Source organism: Sapajus apella, unplaced genomic scaffold (assembly GCF_009761245.1).
Source record: "Sapajus apella isolate SASKATOON/1434 unplaced genomic scaffold, GSC_monkey_1.0 scaffold104, whole genome shotgun sequence".
NCBI lineage: Eukaryota > Metazoa > Chordata > Mammalia > Primates > Cebidae > Sapajus > Sapajus apella.
Window position 1 is genome coordinate 3,073,260 of NW_022437044.1, and position 7,286 is coordinate 3,080,545.

At 37.6% G+C, this 7,286-nt stretch overlaps 1 pseudogene; it reads left to right on the top strand.

Annotated features, from left to right (window-relative positions):
- Positions 1-4,978: 4,978 nt before the first annotated feature.
- Positions 4,979-6,145, top strand: LOC116536835 (annotated as a pseudogene).
- Positions 6,146-7,286: the final 1,141 nt, after the last annotated feature.

Below are 7,286 nucleotides of genomic sequence, written 5' to 3' on the forward strand. Positions count from 1 at the left end.
AGTGTTTTAACCTGAAAAGTTAGGTTGTTGATTTGAAATTATTCTTTCTTTTTAAATAAGGGCATTTGCAGATATACATTTCTCTCTAAGAATTGCTTGCCCTGCCTTCCATAAATTTTAGCGTATTTTGTCTTTATTTTCATTAGCCTCAAAGTATTTTATAATTTCCCCATTGTTTTTTAAAACATTGTTTGTTTCACAGTATATTGTTTAATTCCATAAAACTTTGTGAGTTTTCCCAATTTATTTCTTTTATTAGTTTATAATTCTACTTCATTGTGAAGGGTGAATATTCTTTGTATGTTAATACTTTAACATTAATTAAAACTTATTTTATGGTCTAACATATAGTCTATCCTAGAGAAGGTTCCACATGCACTTAGGAAGAATGTATATTTCTCAAGTTGCTAGACTAATATTTTATGTGTCTATTAGAGCTAGTTGTTTTATAATTTTGTTCACCTTTTCCATTTATTTATTGATCTGCTGCTGCCAGGACAAAGAATAGAAGAAAACCTTTCCATGTCATTTGATAAGGCCAGCATTACTTTGATACCAAAACAACTCAAAAACAACAGAAGAAAATATATCTATAATCTAACATGCCTCATGAAAAAGACTAAAAATCTTTAATATAACTCTACCAACTTAAATTCAGCAATATAGGAAAAGGATACACATCATAGCCAAGTAAAAGTTATCACCCAAATTTAACATCAGTTAAACATTTGAAAATCATTTTAATTGATTATATGGTGAACTATATATGATAGTTCTATATTTCTGTCTCTGTCTCTCTCTTTTTCCCTGTCTGCTATAGATGAAATGTTTGTGTCTGAACCAAATTTGTATGTTAAAAATGCAGTCTCTGAACTAAGAAGTAGGCTCTTACCAGACATGGAATCTTTTGGCATTTTGATCTTGGACTTCCAAGGCTCCAGATGTGTGAGAAATAAATTTCTGTTTTTATAAGTCACCCAGGCTATGGTATTCTGTTATAGCAGCCTGAATGAACCAAGACATCAACTTATCTAACAAATAATATAATAATCTCAATAGGTATGTAGTTGACAAAATTAAACATCATTTCATGATAAAAACTCAACAATCTTATCAGGAACTTGTTATATTTGATGATAACATTCCACAAAACACTTATCATATTTATTGGAAAAATAATAAATGTTTTCCTGATGAGAATGGATATGAGACAGGGTTGTTTATGTGCACCATTATATTCAATACCATACTGGAGATATTAGCCTATACAATGATTTTTAAAAAAAAAACACATTTTAAGGGAAGAAACAAAACTGTCTTTATAGTTAGATAATATTATCAAGTGTGTAGAAAATTAAATAAAGATTCAAAAGTTATTTAACCTATTAAGTTACATTTAGTAATTTAACAGGGAATAATGTCAATATTCATATTTTAATAGTACATTTATATATTATGAACATTTAAAAATTCAAATAAAATATCATATTAATTGTATTTAATAACAGGAAATACCTAGAGAAACAGAATATTTATGTAATATTTATAAGCTAAAAGCTAAAAAGAAATATTGAAAAAAGAAATTTAAAAAAATGAAACTTCTCCATTGGTTTATGAAAGATTCATTTTACAGTATACAATTGTATAGGTACTACAAATAAATGAATAAATTTGGAAATTGAAAACCTCTTAATGACAGAATTTTAATACAGAAGAGACATATGAATGATTTGCAGATAAAAAAGCAATCTCAATCCCCGTCTTGCCATTTAAACTTGAATAAGTTTAGGAAATATCCTACCTGAGGGCTGTAAAATGGGAGCTGATAATTACAGATTATGTAAGTTGCTGAGGTTTTCTACTGTATTTCCCAGTTCTTGGTTAGAATATAGGAAAGTAAAGATAAAATCAAGTAAGGTTTGTCCTTTATAGTATGGACTAAGAAAAATTCACGTCTGTGTGTTTACAATCATAGTGGGTCTTGGTGGGTAAGACAGTAACAGAAATAATAATGTCTTTTCCAAGTTTACGAACAATGAGGATTCTGATATTCTCTGGCTTAGGCTCATCCAATAAGCTATCATCAGCCAAATCATTTGGAAAAATCAAATTGTGGACATTCTGTAGCAATTATAGTAAAAATTAATAATATTTTCACCATAGATACTTGTAGTCAAGCACTTACTCGTGGTTAAATCATTATAACTGCTATATGCTGATAATACTAACCATTTCATTTAGGTTTCTATGTCTCTAAATAATCAGTATAGTCAGCATGTAGCATTGCTTGCATATATCTAATACTTAAGTAATTATCTTTCATATTTTTAGTTTGCATAGGGACACTGACTCTACACTGATATCTTTTTTGTGGTTGGTATGCAGACTAAAGATTTGCAGATTTCCTCTCAATATGTAACCAAAATACGATACACTGAAGGAAAAAAGTAACTCGTTTGTCACCACTGGAATTCGTATTATCACTGATAGATATAAGTTTTGATAGTTAAGTGTGATAACAGGAGCTGCAACAATGAGATTGAGCCTTGTTCTAGAATTTGAAAAATCCTATTAAGTTAAAAAAAACGAGTTATTGGTTAAAAAAAAATTCGTATCTAATTATGGAAAACGGTTATATAATGTTTTCATTTAAAATAGGAAAAAAATCGAATAGCGGATTTATCAGTATAATTTATTCCTAATGGGAGAACTCAGAAAATTCTGTCTTCTCCTCCTTGAGCCAAGAGAGGCACCTTCTGAGAAATGACTATGCTTTTCAAAGGACCACAAAAGTTCTATGGAGGTTTGAATGTCAATAGAGTTTCTTGATACTGGAACCCTCGGAAATGTAGGAGGTTAATGGTTAGAAGCTGGAACAACCTTTTATTTTAAAGTTGTCAGCAGTTTTTGGATTTATTTTTGGATGCTCTTCTTCATTTTAAAAAAAAGATTTAAGAGTCATATTTTGTTTCTTTAAATAAAAAATACAGAATTTGATTCTCAAATTGAAGGAATGAGTTCCACATTTCTGTCAACATCAGGGCAAAGTAATGGGTTCTTCCCCAAGATATGGGGAAAAATATTAATGGGATTAAGATTTTGAGGCCAGAAGTTAGAGCTGAAGTGGCCCGGAGAGGGTAAGATGAGTAGAATTCACAAAGATTTTTGGTAGAACACTAGGCTTTTCACTGAGATGTACAAAAATGTTGGAGTAACCTTATCTAAAACCTATGGGACAGCATGACATAAAGTGGCAGCTCATGAAAAACTTACTATGTGTGGTCTGTGTGTGTGTGTGTGTGTGTCTGTGTTCATGTATGTGTGTGTGTGTGTGTATCTTCTTGAGGGTTATACACATAGCAATATAAGTTGAAAAATAAAACCTTATTGTCTCAGACATATTGGACATACTGTGCTATTGCTAAGCTCAGTAACTGTCTCAGTTCTTAGTACAAGCTTTCCCTTCCATCCATCCAATCAATCCTCCAATACCTGAACACATTAGAGCCAGTCATGGAGCTTTCAGAGTTAAATGCAAGCAGGTGAAACTGATATTAAATCGGTAACTTTGAAAGTCCACTCTAATAACTCCATATGTATGAAATTGAGATTGTACATTTCATCAACAAAACGCACTTGAAATCTCATGATCAATACTTTTTATAAGCAGATGGTTCATAACATATGGGGCTTCTGGTTTCCCTAGAGCAGTGGTTCTGAATCTTAGCACCACATTATAGTTATCTGGAGAGTTGAAAAAATTATGGGAGTCTTGCTTCATCCTCGGGCAAATTAAATCGGGATCTCTCAAGAAGAGGTGTGGGGCTTATACTTGATTAAGCTTCTCACTTGATTCCTATGTACAGTCATGGTGGAGGACCATTATCATAGAATATAAAAGAAGCCTCCTGTAGCAAAAGAGAAACTACTGCCATAGAATTGATTAAGCATTCATCTGGGGATCTCATAAATATTGTTATAATGGTGTACACTGATAATAGTTAATATTGTTGAGATATAACTATAATCAAGTTCTATGATACAAAGTTTCAATATATTATGTATTGAAATCCTCATATAAAGCTAACAGTTTGGGCTTTATTATGTTGTTCTTTTTACTAATGAAACAACTAAGATAAAGGGCATAGGTTACTGCTTGTCCAAAACTTCTTAACTAGGAATTAGGAGCTATAGAATTAGGATTCAGAATTCTCTAATTCTGCTAATCCCCAGAAGTGTACACTGTACCTTCATGTCAGGCTTAACCTTTAAGTAACAGAGTAAATATGCATTCAGTGGGATTTAGTAGACCAGAAGTACTTATTTGAGATAACTTTTTTCTTTAGGATTATATAGTCTAAGATTGGTGCTCCAAGCCTTTTCAAGTCATTTAGACATTAACAACGACAGACAAATTCAGTGTATTATGTTACTCTGTATTACAGAGGAAAACAATTATATTGTAAGCCCACCAATTTTTAATTTAACAAAACTAAGTAATAACTAATATTTAATAATTTACCTTTTTATAGTTGGGTTTATCTGCAAATTCCCAGATAAACTTTGTCCACATGAAGAATCTTTCATATCATTTACCACTAATTAGAATTTAAATATATTTTCCAAGACAGCTGATAGCAATAGAAATATCACATCACCACTACCTTTATCTAAGAACAAAGCAATGGGCAAAACAGAAGATGTAATATGTTAGACACATCCCTGAGACTTTTTTTTGCTATCTAAATTCATTGCTAGGGATCATCAAGCCAGTTAGGAACAGATAATGTAGTCTTTAACTTCTATGCCCTAACATATTTATTACACATTGTATAGGAATTGTTCTTTTAAAAAAACTAAAAAAAGAAATTCAACCTATATTTCACTAATTTTTAAACTATGTATAAAGAGCAAAACTGGAAAATCCATTAACATTTGAAATTCTAGGTCGTGAGGAAGTGCCAGCCCACTGAAGCAGTGGGGATGCGCCCAGCTCAGCGAACACGGTGTAGATTACCAGGCTGGTGTTTGGTTGTTCTGGGGTGATCTTCCGATTGGAAAAGAACTATGTCATGGATCAAGGAAGGAGAGCTGTCACTATGGGAGTGGTTCTGTACCAGCATCATAAAGGCAGGCCCAGTGCCGAAACACATTGCACTAATAATGGAAGGGAACCGTCACTATGCCAAGAAGTGCCAGGTAGAGTGGCAGGAAGGCCACTCACAGGGCTTCAACAAGCTAGCTAAGACCCTGGGATGGTGTTTGAACCCGGGCATCCTAGAGGTTACAGTCTATGCATTCAGCATTGAGAGCTTCAAACGCTCCAAGAGTAAGGTAGACGAGCTTATGGATCTGGCCCGGCAGAAGTTCAGCTGCTTGATGGAAGAAAATGAGAAACTGCAGAAGCATGAGTTGTGTATCTGGGTCCTGGGCAGTCTGCGCTTGTTACCCTTGCATCTCCAGGAGCTGATTGCACAAGCTGCACAGGCCACGAAGAGCTGCAACAAGTGTTTCCTGAATGTCTGTTTAGGATACACATCACGTCATGAGATCAGCAAGGCTGTGAGAGAGATGGCCTGGGGATGGAGCAAGGTCTGTTGGATCCCAGTGATATCTCTGATGAGTCCCTGCTTGATAACTGCCTCTATACCAACCACTCTCCTCATCCTGACATCTTGATGCAGACTTCTGGAGAATTGCCACCGAGTGACTTCGTGTTATGGCAGACCTCTTACTCCTGCCTGGTGTTCCCGCACATTCTGTGGCCAGAATACACATTTTGGAACTTCTTCGAGGCCATCCAGATGGGCCATAGCATGCTTCAGAAGCCCGGAGACAAGTATGCAGAGGAGCGGGAGAGGCAGCAGCTGGAGAGGGACCAGGCTGCAGTGACAGAGCTGCTGCTGCGAGAGGGGCTCCAAGGCAGTGGGGACACCCAGCTCCGAAGGGCATGCTTGCGCAAACTCTCGACCAGACGAGAAGACCAAGTCCAAGCCTTCCTGCAGGCCTCGGAATTCAAGCGAGCTGACTGGCTGGCATGTCTGGGCACTGCATCAGCCTGAGTGAGGCTGGCCACCTGCCACTTTGCCCGGCCCTCTGTCTCCAGGCCCCACTCCCCTTCCTTTTCTTGGCGAAAGGCACCTCCTTTCCTAATAATGAATTATGTTCCCTTTGCTTGGCCGGGGTGCCCCACAGGCCGGGTCTGCGGGCCAGAGATACCTTTGGGCTGCCTGGGACAGTGGTTCCTGGGGAAGATTGAGGGTGAAAGCCTCCCATAAGTACACTAAACCCAGCTCTGATCACCAGTAGGGTTTGGAGAGCAAAGGGCCCCAACTCATCAGCTGCCTGTCTCCTAGATACACTTTCTTTTTCCACCTGCACATCCTTCATGCACAGAATTTCAGGGAAGAGTTCTCCCCAAAACCCTAGCTTTTTACCCATCCATTTTAGCCTTCCAGCCAACTTCCACAAAGGATTTGGCTCTACCTTGGATCTGCTAGTAAATAACTAACAGTCAGTTACTTATTTGGGTAAGGAAAAAAGGGGAGGGAGAGACAGAAAGAACATTTGGCCATCTGCTGCTTGTCCCGCTTGACTCTCCACCTGGGATTTGCGATTGAATCTCTACGCCCTCCCACTATGCAGTGCTGATCGCTCATAGCAAGACTCAGCGCCCCCAGTGGTGTGCGGAAGCCAGGGAGGTGATTACAATCCAATTACCTATTGTTGACTCATTCCACACAAGCTTTTCTCCTCCTCTTGCCGGGCATGGGGCGAGGCTCCACTCCCAAGTGAGACTGGCCCACTCCATGATACAGGGTAACAGAGGGGCTTGTAGGCCCTGGTGAATTGAATCCAACACAGGCCTTCTCCCTGTAACACAGGACTGAGCAGAACCAAGCACTTCCCCCAAATGGCTCTGCTCCCTTTCTTCACCATCTCAAACTCTGATTCCTACTCTAGTCTTCGAGGTTTCTCTCAGCTTTTTGACCTGGCTCCCTAATAGGCCCGAGATGATTTATTCTTGGCATGGCAAAGCTTGTTCTAGGTCCTCTGCTTGTGAGGGTCAAAGCTGTGTTGTTTCCCTTACTTCCCCCTGCCAGGCCTTGCTGCAGAGCTACTGAGAGGATTCGTGCCTTTGAAGAGCTGTGTGCTCGAGCAACTCTGTTTCAGGTGCTCCAGACCAGCAAGTACCAGCCAGCAACACCAACCAAATGCTACTCTCTTTAGTAAAGTGCATTTGCATTTTTCTTTTCTTTCTTTCTTTCTTTCTTTTTTTTTTTTTT